The following is a 23,017-nucleotide window of genomic DNA, read 5'->3' as shown; positions in this document are numbered from 1 at the left end:
GGATTCTTGAAATGGCAGTAAAACCTCTTTGTTCCGTAACCGAAATACAAACCACGCTATTTACATAGGGTTTACTTTCGGCGTAGCTGAAATGATGAACCATTAGAATTTTAACAAGGGTTTATTACCCCTGCGCTAGTTAGCAAGGGGGTAGGGGAGTGGTAGCTAGCTACCCCTCCCCCCTCACACACCAGTGAACTGCTTCACTTCATTTTAGGCTCGGACGAAGAACAGACGTCTCTGTCCCGTCCTCGCATGTCAGCCATTTATGTTTTGTCTTTACTTAATTACTTACTTTTCTTATACTTTATATGTAAACATTCTTATGTTTATGTATATATTTGAGTATAGAAATACAGTAAGTTTCCTTTTCAGTGTTTGTGCTGTGTGTGTGTGTGTGTAGGAAGTCCACTCATTTGTACGACATCATCTCCGTGTGGTCCCAGGCCCCCACGGTGACATTTCATGGGTCGCGATCTCTCCCTTGGTCCTTCGGTCTCCCTTCGGCGGGCGCCGTGGGGAATCGTCATCGCTGGACTTTATTTATTAATCTGTTTCTCCGCTGTTCCTCCTTCCCTATGGGGAACTTGGTCTATCAGCGTAGGGAACGAGGGAGTTTAGTTTGACTACGGTCTCTCTCTCCTTGAGGTCGTTCACCCTTTTTATTACTACTACATATTACGGTAGCTTCCTTCCCGTTGCGGGTTGAGTTGCTACTCCGTTTATTTTGTCTTAATTATTTTGAATCAAATCTAATTGTATTTGTTAACTTTTCAGCTTCTGTGTAGAACGCTTCCCTTCGGGGTTCATTCGTTCTTACTATTAGTGAACATTCTTAGATGAATTACATAATTATAATTGTTATAATTCTGTTTTGTTACAGTTCTCCGCCTTCCCCCCCCCCCTTCCCGTGAGTGTCAGTGGGGGAGGAGGGCGCATTCCTAGTGCGTAATTCTTATGTTCTTTTCCCTCGGGTTCCTCTTCGGAGTTCCCCCGTGGGGATAAATGTTAACTGATTATTTTATTTAAACAGTTAACTATCTAGTTTTTCGTTTGCCTAATGTGCCAACGAAGCAGAGCTGTCCTGTTGGGGCCTGGTGAGTCTGCTGTTGCCGCCTCCTCTACGACTTCGTTATGGGCATGGGGGAGGCACGTTCTGAATCAGGCCTATGGTCAGAACCAGAAGGGTACCTCCACATTAATCTGCTAGGAATGAAGGCCGTATTCTGGCCCTTCAACACTTTCAACAGACCCTGGCGAGGCACTCCGTGAACGACAACTCCACGGTAGTGGCTTTTTTCAACAAGCAGGTAGGTACCTTTTCATAACTTTCTCATCTTGCAGTAGAGATACTGAGATGAACCGAAGTCCACTCAATACCCTATCGGCTCGCTTCATTCCGGACAAAGGAATGTGCTCTCCGACAGTCTGAGCAGGCCCTCACAGATAGAGAGTACCGAGTGGTCTTCGGCCCCCCCTGGTAGCCAACAAGTCCTGACCCTGTGGACCTGTTTGCGACAGCCTTGAATTTCAAGCTGCCGCTGTACTACTCCCTGTCCCAGACCCCAAGGCACTGGGAAGATGCCTTCCTACACGGTGGGACAACATTGACGTCTACGTCTTCCCACCGTTCTGTTTGTTGAGAAGGGGCTCAACAAGACCAGACTATCGGTCAACCTGTCGATGACTCTAATACAGTAGCTCCGCTGCAGAGTGGTTCCCGGAACTTCTGCATCTCCTGACGGAACTCCTGAGAGAGCTTCCCCCATGACACGAGCTACTCAAACAACCACACTGCAACATCTACCACAAGCCGTAGCATCGCTTCGGCTTCACGCCTGGAGACCATCCAGCATTTCCTCACAGAGAGAGGCGTTCCGCAACCAGTTGCGGAGCTGATGTCTCGACACCTGCGAAAGTCATCCGCAGGGGTCTACCAGGCGAAGTGAAGAGTCTTATGTGGTTGGTGTCGTGGGAGAGGTACCTCTCCCCCTGATGCCACTATTCCAGCAATAGTGAGTTATTGTATGTCGGCGGGAGGAAATGCGCCTTTCGCTCTCGGTGGTGGAAGCCTATCGCTCAGCCTTAAGCCTGGCCTTCAGGATGAAAGGAATAGACATTTCCTCCTCGCTGGATCTTTCTTCGCTCATACGAAACTATGAACTTACCTGCCCCCAGTCGGAAGTGAGACCTCCTCCATGGAACATGGTTTGGGCTCTTAAGAGATCTCCTTGCGAACCATTACGCCAGGCTTCTGATCGTCACCTGTCTTGGAAGACGGTGCTCCTGCTCGCTCTGGCCTCGGCCAAGCATGTCAGCGAACTTCATGGTCTCTCGTACAACGTCGCCCATTCAAGAGGATAGGTGGAGGTAACGTTCAGGTTCGTCCCTGGGTTGGTTACTAGACTCAAAATCTTGGAGTCCCGGACCTTCGGTTCGACTCCTTCAGGATATCGAGTCCCCGTTCTGTAGCAGATGACCCAGACCTTCTCCTACTATGCCCAGTAAGGAGTCGGAGAGGTTATCTTAAAGGACAACTGCAGTTCGTCCTCACGTGCAAGCCCTGTTTGGGAGCACAGGGAGGACGGAGAGGAGGGTCATCAAGATGCCTTTTCAGCCTGGATTCAAAGGGTCATCCATCACGCCCTGAATCCAGACCCTCCTCCGTCACGTCGCCTTAGAGCACACGATGTCAGAGGCATCGCAACGTCCCTGGCCTTCAAGAGGAACTACTCTGTGATGCAGGTGCTACAAGCTGGAGTCTGGAAGCGTCTAACGACCTTCACAGCCCACTACCTGCAGGACGTGACCCACAGGAGCCTCGATACGTTTTCTATCGCCCGTGTGGTGGCTACACAACAGCTGGTCTAACCTCAGGCTCCTTAATGGACAGGTAGCAGAAGGTTGAGGGCATTGTTACCCGGTTTTAGACTGCATGAATAAAGGAAGTATGTCTGGCCCTTACTTCTTTCTTCATCCTCCCCTCTCTTGGGGAAAGCAGCATCCTGGGTTCTCTGCATAGCTGACCTCAAACCTCTGCAGGTAAACCATGCTTCCTTGTGTTCCTAGTATTAAGTTAATACTGTCGCGTCCCCCATACCCTGACGAGGTGGTATTGGGAACGTCCTAGCCTAGAATTCCAGCTAAAGGACTTCAGGTCTACTTCCTAGGACAAGTCACACTTCTTCCCTCCACACACAAGCTTATGTAGGCCCCACGTTTCTTGCGTAGCAAGAAACTTGCGAGGTGCAGGGACTTTTTTTCTCGAGTGCTACTCACTCGGATTCTGAGTCCCCGGGTAAGCCAAAGCCAGTAAGGCTGGGGACTTTCCACCCTACCTAAGGGTAAGTCACCCTATGTAAATAGCATGGTTTGTATTTCGGTTACGGAACAAATGACAAATTCAGAGATAATTTGTATTTTTCCTAACCATACAAACCTTAGCTATTTACACATATCTGCCTGCCAGCCCTGTCCCCCAAGGCAAGTCCTACCTCTAAGTGAAGTGAAGCAGTTCACCGGTGTGTATGAGGGGGGGAGGGGTAGCTAGCTACCACTCCCCTACCCCCTTGCTAACTAGCGCGGGAGTAATAAACCCTCGTTAAAATTCTAATGGCTCGTCATTTCAGCTACGCCGAAAGTAAACCCTATGTAAATAGCTAAGGTTTGTATGGTTAGGAAAAATACAAATTATCTCCGAATTTGTCATATTTCAGATTTCTTCTAATTAGTATTTATCTCATAATTCTCACTTTTCACTATACTGGCAACTATCTCTTAGAAAAAAATAAGTAATATTTTGTTTATATTTTAATTGTATTTTCCCAAACCAAAACTATGCAATATCCCTTTTACTTATAGTAAGTTGATATTTTTTTTTTACATTTCTAAAGGCTAATGCAAAAGAATTTCTAAGTAATATACATAACAGAAACAGACTGCTACTGCAGTGCTATGCATATACTTTAGTTTAAATTTGTATGCCATGAAAATGTACAAAATTCATATGTACATGAACGTGCTTACTTAGTGTGTAACTGAGAGTACTGTAGTTTGGGAAAGTAGTTTATTGCAATTATTAATGTCAGGCAGTAGGTGTTGTACGTGTTATTTCTGCTCCAAATGGCAAGTGGGTGTTTCTGGTCTCTCATTAATATTAAAAGTACAACTTTGTCCCAACTCCCCACATGGAGTTGAGCAATAAACCTGAAGGTATTTAACAAAGTTGGACTTTGGTATGCTTGAAATTCCTCTTTGCCAAATATGCTGATAAATAATATAAGATAAAGGTAATTTAAGCAAATTTATGTATATTAGTCGTTTGCAATACCAGAAGACTGATTCAATACTGTAGTTTAATCAGTATTGTACCATATTTGTCATATTTTAAGACATTTTTTCCTTGGAAAAGAAAAAATAAAGCTGCTTTTTAATGGTTAAAGTATGTAAATCTAGATCTCAAGGTCTGAGCAACTGATTTGGGATGAGTGTTGAGAAATCTCACTCATAGATGATAAACAACTTCTGTGGTGTTTTATGCACCAAGTTAGACTAATTATACTAGAACCCTGCAGCAGAATACATTACATTACTCCATAATTTGGAACATATTTTCTATTACAGTACAATAGTGAAATAAAAAAAAAAAAAACTGTAAATTTTATTTGCTCTTGCCTGCAATTAATATTACTGTAATCAGTAAGTGATGATTAAGGTAGCAGTACAAACCAGAATATATCTCCAGAGATTGCATAGCATCACTTATAAAGCGTACTCAGTCAAATATTGGGAATATGTCCTTAAAGGAAGTTCTGCCAAATTTTTTTATTATGTTAATTTATCCAATAGTTGATTTTTAAAGGAGTTGCAGTATATTAGATAAGATTTAGTTTCTTTATTAGAAATTAAACCTGGACAGTCCTTTGACAGTTCACTTTATTACTTAGTTGTCTGATAATGATATTTTTTAATAATTCACATAAAATGTTATATACAACAAAACCTTTTATGGCACATTGTTTTCCCAGGGGGGAATAGCAAGCACTGAATCTTTTCACCAAGTGTTTCTTCTTTATGCTTTTCATGATGCTATTCTCTTTATTTCCAACAAGGTAGATTTCTCTCCTTTTCTCTCTAGCATTCCTATTACTTTTGACTAACTTTTCCTAAACTGTATAAATCTAAAACTAATGTAAAGTATTCTCTTCCTCCATTCAATACTGGGGGAATTTCACAAATACCTGAGAGTATATGAATGACCCATGGATATTGTATTATTTACTGCCCTTTTTGTCCAAACCTTGGTGTCGGAACGTTTTCTCTTAATAGCTGCTTTCTGTCTCGAAATGTATCATCAGTGCATTTGTCATTTCAGGAGGTTTTTAATTCATTAGTATTTTTGTAGTGTACTGATTATCATTTAGTTTAAGGGGTGATATAAATGTCAAAAGAAAGTTTTTGCATTACAGAGTCCTCTTATTACTAAAACATAGAATATCACTATTATCACTGATTACATTATTTGCAGGATGTTAAGAAAATCAAAAGTTAATTTTTTCTTAGAAATTTGTTGGCTTCTGGCGAGTGTTGGAATTATGCGAGTGAAGCTGCAGGTTATAGTACAATTTAATTTTGTTTGCTAATTTACAATTCCCTGTGATGATGATGATAAACCTTTAAGTAATTAGCTGGATGATTGTTGCACAGTGAATGGGTAAATTAGTTGGTGACTAATTAATATCTAAATTACTGCTATCAATACAAGGATGTTATTGTTATTCTTGCATGAAATTAGATGTGAATTTAGATTGATATTTGGTTTCCCTGTGTCTTCTCTGGAAACTCTTCTCCTTTCTTGTACAATCCCTACCATAACTCCTGTAATATCAAGTTGAATAAGTTTGAATTCCTTCCAATCTATGGCGACCATTGGTACAATTCGACCTTAAGTGTGATTGGTCATGGATTTTTTAATATATAATTGAAGTGATAGGGTTAAACATATGAGCTATTGAATAAAATGCTGTATGCATTAGTTATTATTATGCTGGTTTTGTGAGGTTTAAGTAGGGAACTAAGTAGTTTTGAATGTCGGTTTATTTTTTGTGTTAGATATCACACTTTTAGAGTGACATACGGTAAGCGAAGAGGTCTTTCTAGTATTTTTTTTTTCTTTTAAATTCTTGAACATCTGGTAGCCTTCTCCAACACTGGCAATGTTCCAGAGTATGCCTGTCTTGAAACCTTATCTCTCAGTATCTTGAAACTCCAATGGAATAAAATGAGTATTGACACAGCTTGTCAATTTTTTAATATTGTAATTCAAAACATTATTCTTTCACATTCAATCTCTTGAGGTCATCTTTGTTGATGTAATTACAGTAAATTTGCTAGTACAGAGTAAGAATTTATTCAGAACTTTTACATCAATTGTTTAGGTGGATACAGTATGTGTATGCCATTGGGAAGCTCATAAAAATTTTAAGAAACTTGAAGCAGTCGTTTATCTGTTACAATTTTACGAGTAAATTTTAGCTAAGCTACCTTGTTATTTTTGCTACGTGTGTACAAACCTTTCTTCCTTTGAAATAGGGAACATATCTTTGATGGAACGGGAACAGCTGTTATATTTGTTAATGAGGTAGTTAACAACGGGTGATGAGCACTGCCGAGAACCTCTGTCCCTCTTCCATTTGGAAGCATCACTTTTTTTTCTGCCTTAACGAGTACGGACTTACTGATGCACCTTTTCCCAAAATGTTCATCTTTCTTTTTCTTACAGAAAATTAGTACTTGGTATTGATTCCCTCCCCCTGTTCCTGTCACACCGACCCTTGTGCCTGGGACCCATAACCCATGCTCCCTCTGGGCCTATGACACCACCTATGTCAGTGTTGCAAGACCCTGTAAGTTGCCCTATCCCCTCCCCTTTGTTAGTTCCTGTGTTGTGGCTCCTGTTGGAGCTGCCCATGTGGTTTCTTCTCGTAGGGGTCTGTTTTCGTTGTTAGTCGCTCAGACCTTGACTCATCTGGTTGCTGAGTCTGAGGTGAGGGTTGGAAGGAAGAGGAGCTGTGAGCATTCATTTTCCTAATTGTCCTCTTCAACTTCCAACTCTTATTCTGACGCTTCTTTTTCTAAGAAGAGAAAGTGATTGAAGAAGGTGTAATCATAAGGAAAGGGCTCTTTACGGCATCCTGTCTCTTTCTTGGGCTGGATGACACCTGAGCCATAGGTGAGGGTTGGAAGAAAGAAGATATGTGCGCATTGTTTCTCCTCCGACTCCTTTTGACTTTGATTTTAACGCTTCAAAAATGAGGAAGAGATTGAAGAAATCTATGAAGGCCAGTTATAGTCTTAAGGAAAGGGTTTCTAATAAATCCCCCTCTCTTTCAAGAGGTGGATGACACCCAAGTGTTAACTGGCACCATGATTTGGTCACGATACTTCAGTAAGGCGAGATGAGAAGATTGCACCACTGAAGGCTGTCTTTGCAAGCTTGTGTGCAATAGAAAACTAAGGGTTGGGAGCGGAGGGACCTTTTTTCCTTTTCTCTCGACTCAAAGCCAATGCCATCATCCCATCCCTTTGGTGTCTGCCGTGATTAGTGCCACGGATTCTTTCCCCCCTTGTTGGCGGCTTACCCGAGTCTTTTACAAACCACGATTACGTTGCTGGTTCTGTCCTTGAGGCATAGCGATTGTATTGTTGGGGTGGGTAACAAATCGCGGGGCAAGTTTGTAATTTCCTTTTGCTTTATTAGTGTATAATGCATCACTTTGTTATGCTCCTATGCTAGTTGTAAGGTTTACTTTTGTTCAATGTTTTAGTTAGGACGTACATTGAATATGGAATTGAACAAAAAAAGACTTTATTTACAGGACAAGCTTACAGATGTCTTAACACTTCTTTAGTCTATTATTTGCTTAAGATAATTTGTTCAATTTAGTTTGTATTCCAATAAACGAAATTTGATAAATATAGTCTCTAGGAAACAACGAAATTATATTCAGATGGTAGGGTAAGACATATACTTGGGGTTAGGGTAAATGTGTACAGTAGCCTCTTAGAGCAACTAAAATTTCTGTTTTTATGAGTTCTAGTGCAAACCTAACTCACTCTGTACAATGCATTTGGCAGGAGCCTTTGTTAGTTCACGGGTGCTGCTTCTGGTGCTGACATCTATTGGTCGGGTGTTCATTTACTTGATCATTTCGGTTCAGCCTTGAGCATCCCACAAGTGATTCATATCCTGTTGTTGAGAGCTTGGTCATAATGCTGCATAAGCTTATGAAGTTCTTAAAGCAGTCTTTAACAACCTCATCAACTAATTTTCTGATTTTACTGTGAATCATGATAGTTATGAAATATCTCTAATCTTTTAACCCCTCATAAAATCTGGATAAAAACTTGTAAACTGTCAATCAGTCTTTAACATCTTATCGACTAAAGTTCCTGCCTGTACTGCACACTGAATCATATCCATTATGAATTTCTCTATCTAACCTTTTAACCTCTTGCTCTCTATTAACTATTATAAGCCTTGTATGTTAGTCAGGCCCCCAGAGTCGGATGTGACCCTTTTTCTCAAGGCTCTTATGTTTAGCCTACTCCATTTGAGACAGAAGGTCATGAGTGTATTTCTGCTAGCCTTAGCATCGGCAAAGAGATTAGGTTAGTTGCATGGTCCCTTATTTAGTCGGCCCTGTTAAGAGGTGGAAGAAGGCCTCCTATCCTTCAGTTATGTGCCTGGCATTGTGGCCAAAGCCTAGAAGCTGTCGGTACACAACCCTATGTTTAAGACTTCTATCTCCTCTGTAAAGTGTTGGTTGATGATGTAGAAGAGATGCTTTTGTGTCCCATGATGGTTCTGCCATGTTATCTGAAGAGTACCCTATACCTCAGTTGAGGACTCCTCTTTAGCATTAATAGGAACAAGAAAGAGATGTCAAGTAACACAATCACTTTCTGGCCTTGTGAGACTATCCGTAAAGCATACGCCTTGACCACCGAGAGGGTCAAAGTACCAGCTAGGACCAGAGTTCACAAAGTCGGGGGTATACAGTAGATGTCACTATAGCCTTCAAGAGGAGTCTCTCAGTTGGCCAGCTATTTAAGGATAGGGTTTGGAAATACCAGGTCACCTTTACAACCTTTTACCTATGCGAGTATACCCACAAGTCTGTGTACACCCTTGAGCCTGGTCCTTTGGTGGATGCTCAAGTAGTTGAGTAGCCAGCCTAGTCCCTACAGTGTACATGAAACATCTTGTTAATGTTGTTATATTGATGCAAGTCTTGGGGACAAAGTGGTTGAAACTTTGTTCACTGGATCAGACAATTCTAGTGACCTGCTCTTCTGAAATCCATTCTTTAGAGTCTAAAGAGATATCTCCACCATCCTCCCTATTGAGGGGAAAGATGGTGGAGTTTATATTAACCAATTGATCATTAAATACAAGGGATATTATTCCTGACTGATAGTCCTTTCATGGGAAGGGACATCTCATGTGACCACGTACCAATCTTATTGGACAGGCCAGGCTCTGTCTACAGTACTCATCTGTATGATAGGTATGAGATTGCATACGTCATCTCCTTTGCTCACTTGCGCGACCAGGCAGTTTGACACTTTCAAAGAAGAATAAAACAAACCACTTGTTCCTACCCATCATTCACTGTCTCCCTATTTTAAAGGACGAAAGGTTTATTTATGTGTAGGAACCAATAAAATATTACATAAGTAATTTGTGTTTTTCCTAATCATACAAACTTGAGTCCTTTAAAGTTGAACTTCCCACCTTAATCATCCCCTCTCAATCCTGGACCAAAGTTTAAAAGTGACGGGTTCTTGGCTGCACTCACTGCTCATCGTTAACCACCTCGTTAATGAATTCGACAATTATTCTAACTCTAAGACATGTTGCCTATTTTAAAGAACTCAGGTTTGTATAAGTTCAAGGGCTCCAACAGGGAAAATTAGCCCAGTGAGGATTGGAAACGAGAAAATAAATAAAGTAAAAGAGAAGTAATGAACAATTAAAATAAAACATTTTAAGAAAGTAAGCTAGGAAAAATACAAATTACTTATTTTAAAAATTCCTAGCCGCCTCTGGTAGAAGAATAGATTACGAAAACAATTTACTATTTTTCAAGTCGTAATTTGAACGAGCATGGATATCTATAAAATACATGCCTTACAAGATTTGAAATATCTTTTTAGATAAAATTTATGATATTTAATAGATATTTGTTCCAACACGGTTACTTACCTAGAACTACCTTCTTAGGAGTTACTGGTAACTCTACCTAACCGACCAGCTTATTGTATAGTTAACCCTCTTCTCGTTTTCTACGGGGTCAACCTCAGGCAGTGTGATACGTGCCCTGAGACGACCCAGGGTCGGGCAGCGTGCTAGCTCAGGTCGTCGACTCGTCTGTAAGTTTCTGGTCGCGTTGTGATCAACATCTCGCCGCGCACTCTCTTACCTGTGCGACCCTGTGTCCCCCCCCCCCCCCCCCCCGATCCTTTGTGCTTACTGCGTGTTACCCACGTGTTTCCCTTTCAATTTCCCTTTGCATCCTTGTGTTTCTGGGTATATTAGCGTTGCATTTTGGATCAACCTGAGATTGATCCCCACTCCTTGTGCGCCATGTGTAGGGGGAAAGTGTGTTCCCCTGCCTCTACGTGCCCGGAGTGTCCTAACTGGAGTGAGATCCAGTGGATGCTCTTCGGGACTAAGAAGAAGAAGGCGGCTAAGAAGTCGCCTAAGGAATCCGGTGTCTCGTCGCCTGTGGATTCCCCAGAAGTCTCGGCAGACCGTAGCTCCCGTCCCTCTTCCCCTACTTAGAGTAGGGGACGAGTTAAGTCCGTTGCGGGGAAGAGGCCCATTGCCCTTCCCCAAGAGTCTGATTTTCCTGTGGGGGAAGTGTCTAGTGTGGGGCAGGCATGTGTGGGGCCTGAGAGTAGTACGGGAGTGTGGGTAGGAGGAGAGGTCCTGGTGCCCGCAGGTTCTGTCTCCTCGGAAGATCCTATGTGGGGGCATCCAAGTGTGGATTCTTCCCCGGCATCATGCTTATTTCAGGTACTTCAATCGCTCCCTCGTCGACGCTACCCCCCGTGTTTCTGCAGCCTCCCACACCTGGGAAACGTCGAGGATTTCCCCCCGCAGTCTTGGACGTTTCCTCTAAGAAGAAAGACAAGAAGAACAAGTCCAAGGAGTGGGTGAACATCACAGTGCCCCGGAGCGAGCTGTTTAAGGTTACCACAGCCGCGGCCGCTTCCGGGTGGCTCCCTAGAGCCTCGCCTTCTGTGTCTCATCCTCCTACCTCCTCCTTCAGACCAGTCGCCCGGCAAGAGGGTTCGAACCAGGCCCCCCGTGTAGTGACTAACCCAACGGTGGCCTCCGCTTCTTCTTCCCTTAGGAAGGACGTACGTCTTATGAAGGAAGGCTTAGCGTCGACCACGGGCACCTTGGAGGCCTTCCTAAAGCACCAAGGGCGCCCGTCGGTCCGCATGGATCCCCCCATCCACGGGTCCCCCGTGGAACAAGGTACTCCCATGACGGATACCTTCGTCCTCACGGGGCAGCCCATACCACGGGTATCTTGTGAAGTAAGGCTTAGCGTCGACCACGGGCACCTTGGAGGCCTTCCTAAAGCACCATGGGCGCCCGTCGGTCCGCATGGATCCCCCCATCCATGGGGTCCCCCGTGGAACAAGGTACTCCCATGACGGATACTTTGTCCTCACGGGGCAGCCCATACCAAGGGTATCTTATGAAGGAAGGCTTAGCGTCGACCACGGGCACCTTGGAGGCCTTCCTAAAGCACCAAAGGCGCCCGTCGGTCCGCATGGATCCCCCATCCACGGGGTCCCCCGTGGAACAAAGTACTCACATGTCGGATACCTTCGTCCCCACGGGGCAGCCCATACCACGGGTATCTTAAGAAGGAAGGCTTAGCATCGACAACAGGCACCTTGGAGGCCTTCCTAAAGCACCAAGGGCGCCCGTCGGTCTGCATGGATCCCCCATCCACGGAGTCCCCCGTGGAACAAGGTACAGTGAACCCTCGCTACTTCGCGGTTCGACCATCGCGGATTCACCACTTCGCGGATTTTTTCCATAACCCATATATATACAGTAATATATATATATATATATATATATATATATATATATATATATATATATATGTATGCATGTATTTATGTATATATGTATGTATGCATATATGTAGGTATGTATATGTGTATACATATAAATATATATATATATATATATATATATATATATATATATATATATATATATACACACACACACACACACACACACACATTTTATATATATATATATATATATATATATATATATATATATATATATATATATATATATATCTAAAGTAGGAAGATGTGATGTAGTTCTAAGGGAAAAATGGGAAATATGTCTGGGTAATAAGCAAAGCTCTACCTCCAGTTTGTTTCTTCATTATGATCAGAGATAAACTTAAACAAAACATTGGTTGCCATTTTTTATCGTGCTGTTTAGCGTGTTTAGGAAACGCATGATATAAAATCGCCTTTAATATTTGTGCCTGTTTTAGTTTAGGGTACTGTAGTACATGCATTAAGTGTTCTGTACATTAAAGGGTAGTTTGTTAACAGTACTACGTACAAGGGAAGGTTTTAAAAGTCTGAATATACATGTTGAATAAATAGGTAAATATGGTGTCACTACTTCGCGGATTTTCACCTATCGCGGCCGCGTCTAGAACCTATCTACCGCGATAAACGAGGGTTCACTGTACTCCCATGACGGATACCTTCGTCCCCACGGGGCAGCCCATACCACGGGCAGACTAGTCCAGCGTTGCCTTTCCTACCGTCATGGAGTACCCCCGTACGTAAGAACTGGTGACGGGCGCCCTGGTGGAAGGAGGGGAGTGCTCGTCTGCATCATCTCCTCCTACCGTAAGGTTCTGGCCCTAATGCGTTGACACCACCGATTAGATGAACCTAAGCCCTCAGCAGCAAAGGTCGTGCTCCATAATGTCCATAATGGTCGTCAACCCTGTACAACAAAAGCCTTCATTGTCTCTCCCTCTTGCTCCGGACGTGAAGTTGGGGATGGAGAGAATAGATAGTTACATGGCAGGACTGGCGGAGGCCCCCAGAAGCCTCTATGATGGAGGACATGGCACAGGACCTTGTCTCCGTGTCCTCTTGGTTGGATTGGTGGTCTTGCGAATTGGTGGGGTTTCAGGCGTCCCACGACCTCTCCCTTCCAGACAATCAGGCCACGCTGAAGGAGATAGTTAGTTCGGGAGGCAAGGCCTGTAAGTTTTTGTCGTCCCAGTCCCTGTCTATGGCTACGAACTGGGTACTTAGAAAGAGGGATACTGTCCTTAGCAAGTTGGTGTGGAAGTTACCTGACAGAGAAGCTAGGAGACTGAGGAATTCCTCCGTGTGGGGAAACGACTTTTTCCCCATCAAATTGGTGGAGGATACGATGGAGAAAGGGAGGAGAGTGGGAGACACGGACCTTAGCCCCCCCCCCCCCATGAGGAAGCCCGAGTTTAGAAGAGCCTCAGAGGACGTCCCTCACTCCTCCCAGTCCGCCCCTTTGCTGCCTCGAAGAGATCCACCGTCAGCTCCTTGGCTTCAAACCTCTCAGCAGACCACCCGTAGGACCAACTAAGCCCCTCAGTCAGCCTTCAGACCCTCCTACAGTATCTCTTAGGAGAGGTCGCTCTGGCCGCTCCTCCAGGAGGTGGTAGGAAGAGAGGCCCCCTACTCCTTCAGGAGCCCGTAGTAGGGGGATGCCTCAGACATTTTGGGAAAGCGGGCCGGGATCTCGGTCCGGATCCCTGGACGGTGACGGTCCTGAAAGAGGGCTACAGACTGCCTTTCCTAGAAGAGCCTCCCCCTCTCATCCCAGCCCATCGGGCTGAGTGGCTGGTTCCAAAGGACCCCTTGAAGAGGTCGGCACTACAAGAGGAAGTAGCGTCCATGATCGCCAAGGGAGCTTTGGAGACAGTGGAGAACCCCGGCCCGGGTTTCTTCAGCAGGCTCTTGCTTGTGGAGGAATCGACAGGAGGGTGGAGGCCGGTCATAGATCTCTCAGCCCTCAACAAATCCGTCTCAAAGACGGACTTCAAAATGGACACCCCCAAGACGGTGCTAGCAGCCTTGAGGAAGGGGGATTTCCTCATGTCTCTCGACCTCAAGGATGCCTATTTTCAAATCCCCGTGCACCCCTCCAGCAGGAAGTTCCTCAGAATCAAGTGGGAGTCCAGGGTCCTGCAGTTCAAAACCCTGTGCTTCGGCCTTTCGACGGCCCCGCAAGTGTTCACGAGGGTGTTCACCACGATCTCGGTATGGGCACACGAGAAAGGCATACGACTACTCAGGTACCTGGACATCTGGTTGCTTCTTTCTGCCTCAAGGGAACAACTGAAGGAGCAAGGCGTTATGTTGCTCGACCTCTGCAGGGTATTAGGGATCACGGTCAACCTAGGGAAATCCCAACTAGTCCCCAGCACCAGAATGACTGACTTGGGGATGGTCCTGGACACCCAGTTAGTTAGAGTTTTCCCCTCAGGGACAGACAACCCAGGAGGGCCAAGGACTGGCAGAAGTTACTGGGTCATCTGTTTACGATGGAAAAATTAGTACCGCAAGGGAGGCTCAGGCTCCGCCCGGTACAGTGGAATCTGAAGGAGTCGTGGACCCAAGGCAAGGAGCCCCACATAATAGTCCCAGTCCTCCCGAAGACGAGAGAGACCCTTCTTTGGTGGAACATCAGGTCGAGCACAGAGAAGGGTATGCCCTTCGCCCCCGATCCCCCGGAGATGCTGTTGTTCACGGACGTATCGTAGGAGGGTTGGGGAGCACACCTGCTAGGAGAATCGACAAAAAGACAGTGGTCCAGCGAGGAGGCGTCTCTCCATATAAACATCCTGGAGATGATAGCGGTTCTGAGGGCGTGTCGACAGTTCGTACACTTCCTGCGAGGAAACACTGTGGCGTTATTGTGCGACAACGCCACAGTAGTGCCGTAGGTAAAGAAACAGGGAGGCATGAAGTCAAGGGTCCTATGCGCCCTAGCCACGGAACTGTTAGAGTGGGCGGCTGAAGAAGGAATAGAACTGACGGCAAGGTTTAGCCCAGGAAAGAGGAACGTGATGGCCGACGGCCTCAGCAGGGCGGGTCAAGTGATAGGTTCAGAGTGGACCCTACACCCGGAGGTAGCTCAGGCAGTCATCCTAATGTGGGGCTCCCCAGTGATAGACTTATTCGCCACACGTCTGAACGCCCAACTCCCCGTGTTCTGTTCTCCGATCCCAGACCTGTCAGCAGCGTTCGAGGACAAGTGTTGAACGGAGTGAGAGTGTCGTCCAACCTGTCGATGACTTTGGTAGCGGCATGGTGGCCGGAGAGAGACTGGTTCGCAGACCTAAAAGAATTAGCTCTTCGTCCTCCTTGGCCGCTTCCGAACAGGCCAGACCTCCTGCGTCAACCTCACTTTCACAGGTGGCACGAAAACCCTCGATCCCTCCGCCTTCACGCATGGAGGTTATCGAGAAGCCCCTGAAGAAAGAAGGATACTCATCGAGAACCGCGGCAAGGATGTCGGGTTATCTACGGCGTTCCTCGGCAGTCGTCTACCAGGCAAAGTGGGCAGTCTTCGTGAAGTGGTGTGCGTCCAAGAACATCAGGCCCTTAGGGGCGTCGATCCAGGACATTGCAGACTTTCTGGTGTACCTGAGAGACGACGTGGGTTCTTCCATTCCGGCCATCAAAGGAGCTAGAGCAGTCCTTATTCAAGTCTTCCTTCTTAGGGGCATTGACTTGGGAGCCTCAAGGCACATCTCTATGCTCATCCGCAGTTTTGAACAATCATGTTCCCCCCAGGAGGTACGGGTTCCGCAGTGGGACCTAGGCAGAGTTCTTAAGGTTCTGTCAGAGCCACCCTTCGAACCTCTCAGGGACGTACTAGACAGAGAACTCACCCTTAAAACAGCTCTTCTTTTAGCCCGGGCCTCGGCGCAAAGAGTTAGCGAGTTACACGGCCTCTCTTACGAGGTCTCACACTCCAAAGGGTGGAGAGAAGTTACCTTTAGGTTCGTCCCTAGCTTTGTGGCGAAGACGCAGAACCCGGCGTGTTGGGATCCTCGGTTTGATAGTTTTTCGGTGCCAACCATCCCTCGCTCCGACAACCAGAAGGATCTACTCTTATGTCCCGTGAGAACAGTAAGAAAATATCTGGAGAGGACCGAAAATTTCCGCCCTCAGATTAAAAAATTTATTCATCTCAAAAGGCCGGGTGAAGAAACCGGTCTCGAAGAACTCTATATCTCTTTCTGGCTGCGACAGGTGATAAAGAGGGCCTACAAGGCTTCTGGGACTCCTCTCCCAGAAAGACCAAGGCCACATGATTTTAGAGGTCTGAGCACCTCCCTGGCCTTCGAGGAAAACATGGCTGTGGGAAAGATCCTGAAGGATGGGACCTGGTCTAGACAGTCCACCTTCACGGAACACTATCTCAAAGATTGCTCGAGAAAATCCTTGGACAGGTTTTCCATTGGCCCAATCATTTCGGCCCTTCAAGAGATCTAAGGTCATAGCCCCAGGGTAACCAGGGGTGTTAATGCCAAGAGACACTAGTTCCTTCCTTAACCTTACCCCCCTTTCCTTCCTTCCCCGGTCCGTCTGGGCCAGGAAGATGTTGAAAAGATCTTAGTCACTTAAAGGAGCGCCCTTCAAGAGGACATGTATCGGAGTTGGTTTTGAAAATGTAAGCCATTAGGCACAAAGTGAGTTTTTTTGGATAGTTTCCCCTTTTCGTGCAGTTTTCTAGTGGTCGTGGAACCAAGACCTCCTTAGAGGTTCCCTATCTCGCGTGCTTCCCCGTCGACTTCTGATCCCTGCAGGACACTCCCACCTCCTAAAGTGTAAGTCTCCTAAGAAGGTAGTTCTAGGTAAGTAACCGTGTTGGAACAAATCACAAATTTTTAAGTAATATGTATTTTTCCTAACATACTTACCTAGAACTACCTTCGGGTTATAGCCCACCCATCCTTCCCCGAGAAGCTGCAGGATTGAGTAGTACCTGTTCCAACGAAACTTACTGACGAGTCGACGACCTGAGCTACCACGCTGCCCGACCCCGGGTCGTCTCAGGGCACGTATCACACTGCCTGAGGTTGACCCCGTAGAAAACGAGAAGAGGGTAAACTATACAAAAAGCTGGTCGGTTAGGTAGAGTTACCAGTAACTCCTAAGAAGGTAGTTCTAGGTAAGTATGTTGGGAAAAATACAAATTACTTAAAAATTTGTGAATTTTCTTTTATGCAACCTATTTTTTTCATAATTGTTTAGAATTTTTTTAGGATTTTGTTGTCGTCTTACTTAACTTGGATGGTAATTTTCTACCCATTTTATTACGAAAGTGTAACTACAGTTCAGTGGGGTTTGCCATGACTTCATTATTATTTTAGAAGGAAAAAAGTCAATTGATGTTAGCATGCTTGAGTCAAAATGTGATTAGAAAAGCAGGGAAAATGTTCCACTGTATACATCCTGTTTAATTTTTTCTGCACAATAATAGTTTGTCATTGTTAGTATAGAATTATTAAATCTTAGCAGTTATTACTGCATGTTAGTACAGCCTAATGTAATTACACTCTTGTTTATGAACAGTAGTTACTTTATTTGATCAACCAAGACTGAAGTTTTAAAGTTGCACGTGTCCATTAAATTAACTAGAAGGGGATTTACTTTAAGTGTTCGTTCAGTATATACATAGTGTACAGTAGTGGGATTCAGCTGGTTCACGCTGTTTTGTTAGAAAAGTGTCTTGGAGGCGAACCAGCTAACCAGTGTTGCCTAGTTAGTGGAATATCGGTAGATTTAGCAGATTAGAACTTTTTTAATGGATTTCAAAGTTCTGTGGCGGATAGTGGAAAATCTTGCAGAATTTTAATGATTGTTAGTGGATTTGCAGCAGATTTCATGTGAATGTAAACATTTGGTACAATTTTTCCCGAAATCCCCTATAAATTAACAAAATGACTACACTTGGGGCATTTCTAAATTAAATTCACAATTCCTCATATAAACGATAATTGTCATTCATATCTGTGAGCTGCTTCATTATTTTCCCTCATCCTCCCCTCCCCTTCCCTCCCTCACCCAGCCCATGAATATTGCCTTCTAAAAATATATATAACCATAAAATCTATAAGTAATAATAACCATATAAATTATCGGAAAAGGAAGGACAATTTAAATATACAGTACTTTCAAATGTGTATTCCGTATGCTGGTACATGGAGATATACCTTCAGATTTATAAGTTCATTATCGATATAGAACAGTAGTATAGGCTGCTGATCTTCAGGATAGAGAATATAGAAAAATAATAAAACTAATATATTCAAAACTGTCTTTCTTCATTATTATTAAATTCAATATTAATTGTAAACTTATTCTAAGGAAATGTAGCAATAATTCCTTGCTCACAATGTTTTCTCTCACATGATATTTATATGATAAAAAGTAATGCAATGACTTATCAAAATATATGAATATTTACAATTTCTAGCAAACAAATTAATTAAAAATTTTGCAAGACGAAGACCTAATAGTTCAAGTAAATTCCCTTAGTTGAATTTGGTAGAGAGAGAGAGAGAGAGAGAGAGATTATGTATGGATGGATGTTCGCTTTGTTGAATTTGGTAAAATAATGATTAGAATTTTGCAAAGCTCACCTCGTAGTTACAATTACTGGCTATAATTACTGTATTTTTGTGTGTAATTTTTATTGGACTCTATGCATTATGCTTTCCATTCCATTCAACAGTAGCTTGTATTTCATGGTAACTTTATCATAGCATTCTAGAATTATAATTCAGTCTACTGTGCGCTACCCCCCACCCCTTGTTACATACATGCAAAAACCACAAAAATTTTTAACAAAACAAGAAGAAAAATAAGATAGAATAGTGTGCCCGAGTGAACCCTCAAGCAAGAGAAAACTAACCCAAGACAGTGGAAGACCATGGTACAAAGGCTGTGGCACTACCCAAGAATAGAGAACAATGGTTTTGATTTTGGAGTGTCTTTCTCATAGAAGAGCTGCTGACCATAGCAGTCTTTTCTACCCTTACCAACAGGAAAGTGATCACCAAACAATTGCAGTGCAGTAACCCCTTGGGTGAAGAAGAATTGTTTAGTAATCTCAGTGTTGTCAGGTGTATGAAGACAGAGGAGTGTATTTAGAGAATAGGCCAGACTATTTGGTGTGTGTGTGTGTAGCAAAGGGAAAATTAACAGTAACTGGGAAAAGGATCCAATGTAGTACTGTCTGGCGAGTCTAAAGACCCCATAACACTCTAGTGGTAGTATCTCAACAGGTGGCTGGTGCCTTAGCCAACCTACTACCTGTATACTGCTCTTGGTTTTATGTATATTTTGAAACGCTGTCTTCAGTCACTTTATTAGCTTTGCTTGTTTTGTTTCTTGGACTCAAATTAGTATGGCCCCAACATATGACACAATGGCTTCCTTCAAGTTACCAAAATAAAACAAAATGCCCCATTTAAATTTTATGCTGTTACCAAGTAATACTAGTAAATGTAAGAAAAAATGTGGTATCAGAATGAAGTTTGACCGATACATGGCGTAGAAATTGTGCAGTATGTTGGTTTGAAAAAAGATTATTATGGAGGAATGAGCTTTATACATTGTGCAAAACCTTAACTATGTAGTTATGACTATTACTAGCTAAGCTACAACCCTAGTTAGAAAACAAGGCTGCTAGAAGCCCCAGGGCTCCAGCAGGGAAAGTAACCCAGTGAAGAAAGTAATTAATTTTTAAAAATGAAATGAATTGAAGGTCAGTAACATTAGAATAGATCTGTCTTGTATAAACGTGTTTAAACATTTATACTGTACATTATTTAGTTACAAAAGTGAAGAATAATTATGTATAACGCTCAACTTTTGAGGGGCTGTTTCAAAAGATTACCACAACTACGAAGATATTCCTTCTGCTCTTGCTTCTGCTTATTTTAAACACTAAAGTCTCATAAAGCAGATAAGGCTGAGAAAGCTATGAATTCATGTTGTGGCTATGGTGTAAGAATTGCTCATAAAATTATTAATGAAATCTCTATGGGGCAAAGAAGAAGCATATACCTATCAAAAAAAGAGATGGATCTGTTATAACAGAAGCTGAAGAAAAACAACGTTGGATGGAACACTTTAGTGAGGTTATGAATAGGAGATATGAAGGGAATAATTTGATTGATATACCTGAAGCTTATGAAGGAAGACCTTGATGTACCCATGAACAAATTCAGTGTTTGAAGTTGAAGCTATCCTCAAAACGCTATAGAGATGGAAAGCTCCTGGATACGATTGGAATAACTGCCGAAATTATACTGGCCAAAAATGAAGTGACTCCCAGACTACTTACAAGATTATTTTGTAGAATGTGGCATGAAGAGGCAAACCCTGATGAATTGGAGTTAGGGGTGTTGGTGAAAATAGCGAAAGAAGGAGACCTTGCAATAATTGCAAAGGCATAACGCTTATGTCAGTTGTTATGAAAATATATCGTATGCTTATTCTCCAGAGACTGGTGAGAAAGGATGACACAGTCCATATATGTATATGAAAGTGACGGAGAGACCGAAATTGAATGTGTTTGAGATGAAGTGTCTAAGGAGTATAGATGGTGTATCTCGAGTTGATAGGGTTAGGAATAAAGTAGTAAGTGTGAGAACGGGTGTAAGAAATGAGTAAGCAGCAAGAGTGGATTTGAATGTGTTGAGGTGGTTTGGCCATGTTGAGAGAATGGAAAATGGTTGTCTGCTAAAGAAGGTGATGAATGCAAGAGTTGATGGGAGAAGTACAAGAGGAAGGCCAAGGTTTTGGGTGGATGGATGGAGTGAAGAAAGTTCTGGGTGATAGAAGGATAGATGTGAGAGAGGCAAGAGAGCGTGCTAGAAATAGGAATGAATGGCGAGCGATTGTGACGCTGTTCCGGTAGGCCCTGCTGCTTCCTCCGGTCCCTTGGATGACCGCGGTGGTAGCAGCAGTAGGGGATTAAGCGTTATGAAGCTTCATCTGTGGTGGATAACGGGGGAAGGTGGGCTGTGTCACCCTAGCAGTACCAGCCGAACTCGTTTGAGTCCCTTGTCAAGCTGGAAGGAACGTAGAGAGGAGAGGTCCCCTTTTTTGTTTCATTTGTTTGATATCGGCTACCCCCCGAAATTGGGGAAGTTCCTTGGTATATGTATGTATATATATATATATATGTATATATATAATATATATATATATATTTATTTATATATATATATACCGTATTTCCCATGTCATAAAATGCAACTTTTTCTGAAAAATTACCCCAAAAATCACCCTGCATCTTAACACTAGGAAAAATTTGTATAGGGAAGTTTGACAACCCTCAAACACCCAACTAATCACTTACAAATACTCACTCAACAGACATAAAATATAAACCACCAATTATCATTCTTATGTAATAACAAAAAAATATTTTCATATGCTTTGTTTATTATACTGTAATAGCAAGTTATTTGTTTTGGTAATCAGCTGATGACTCGCTAACTCCCTTCTACAAGCAAACAACTAGTGTAGTGGTCCCCTAGCAGACGACGCTATTACAGTACATATTAGTTGTTTATGCAGTATTTATCTATTTTCTCATATTTTGTTGATTTTATCTATTTTCTCATATTTTGTTGATATTTTGTAATAAAGCAGTATTCTGATAATGACTTTGTTGCCTGTGTTCCGAAATAATACAAACAAACAGTTGCTGACTACGACCTTGGGGAAAAAAAAATTTCACTGAGTGCAGTGTTACCAAGTTAGCAGAAAACTAGACCTAGAGTCACATACAGTAGCAAAAGTAGTCCACCTAGAGGAATTTCTAGACTTCTTTGATCACTAATTAAGTTTATGAGAAAATGTGTAGGCTATATGATAAAATTTGGAAAATATTACTGGAATTTTACTTCTTTACCAAAATTTGATTAACACCATTTGACAACACTGCTTTTATGTAAACAACACTTGGAACACTAAATAAGTAGTTATTGTGGCAACTACGACTGATTTCAGTGGTTTCATCTATTATGCAAATAAATTGGGATGACTGGTGTTCAACTAACTAATATTAACCTGAGCATTTGCCAATATACCTAAAATATGAAAATTTACTGTGCTAGACAAAATCTCACTAGAGTTTCAGACCAGGAATTGGCGCCTGGAATTGTAAAATCTCAATTTTTTCCCCCAAAAAATGCTTTGCTAATTTAAGGGTGCGTCTTACCACTTGTAGCGTCTTATGACATGGGAAATACGGTGTATATATATATATATATATATATATATATATATATATATATATATAGTATATATAATTGGGACATTGATCAGTATCTGGCATAAATTCTTGCATGGCATGCGTAGTTAATTTGAGTAGGATTTTCTGTGTAAATCTGAAAAATAGTTGTTTTGCATAAATCTGGTTTTGTATATTGAGGAATTTTAGTCTAGTCTTTTCACTATAGTTGGTTCAAATATAGTTATGTTTATTAACCGAAACAAGGTTAATATTTTATGAAGAAATTTTCTGTATAATTTATATATTACAGCTATAATTCCTAATACAGTTTCAGTTCCATAAAATCTAAACTACTTTTACTAATTTTTCTACTTTTGTAGAAAATTTATAGGTAATAGGTTGGCCAGGGCACCAGCCACCCTTTGAGATACTACTGCTAGAAAGTTATGGGGTCATTTGACTGGCCAGACTACTACATTGGATTCTTCCCTCTGGTTACGGTTCATTTTCCCTTTGCCTACACATACACTGAATAATCTGGCCTATTCTTTACATATTCTCCTCTGTCCTCGTACACCTGACAACACTTGAGATTACCAAATAATTATTCTTCACCCAAGGGGTTACTGCACT

At 42.8% G+C, this 23,017-nt stretch overlaps 1 protein-coding gene across 27 annotated transcripts in view; it reads left to right on the top strand.

Annotated features, from left to right (window-relative positions):
• Window positions 1–23,017, top strand: part of LOC137616448 (MAP/microtubule affinity-regulating kinase 3-like) — a 272,442-nt gene that overhangs the window by 221,355 nt on the left and 28,070 nt on the right. The gene's annotated exons all lie outside the window — the stretch shown is intronic.

This window comes from Palaemon carinicauda, chromosome 22, assembly GCF_036898095.1.
Source record: "Palaemon carinicauda isolate YSFRI2023 chromosome 22, ASM3689809v2, whole genome shotgun sequence".
Lineage (NCBI taxonomy): Eukaryota > Metazoa > Arthropoda > Malacostraca > Decapoda > Palaemonidae > Palaemon > Palaemon carinicauda.
The sequence above is the reverse complement of the archived record's forward strand: the minus strand, read 5'-3'. Positions and strand labels throughout refer to the sequence as shown.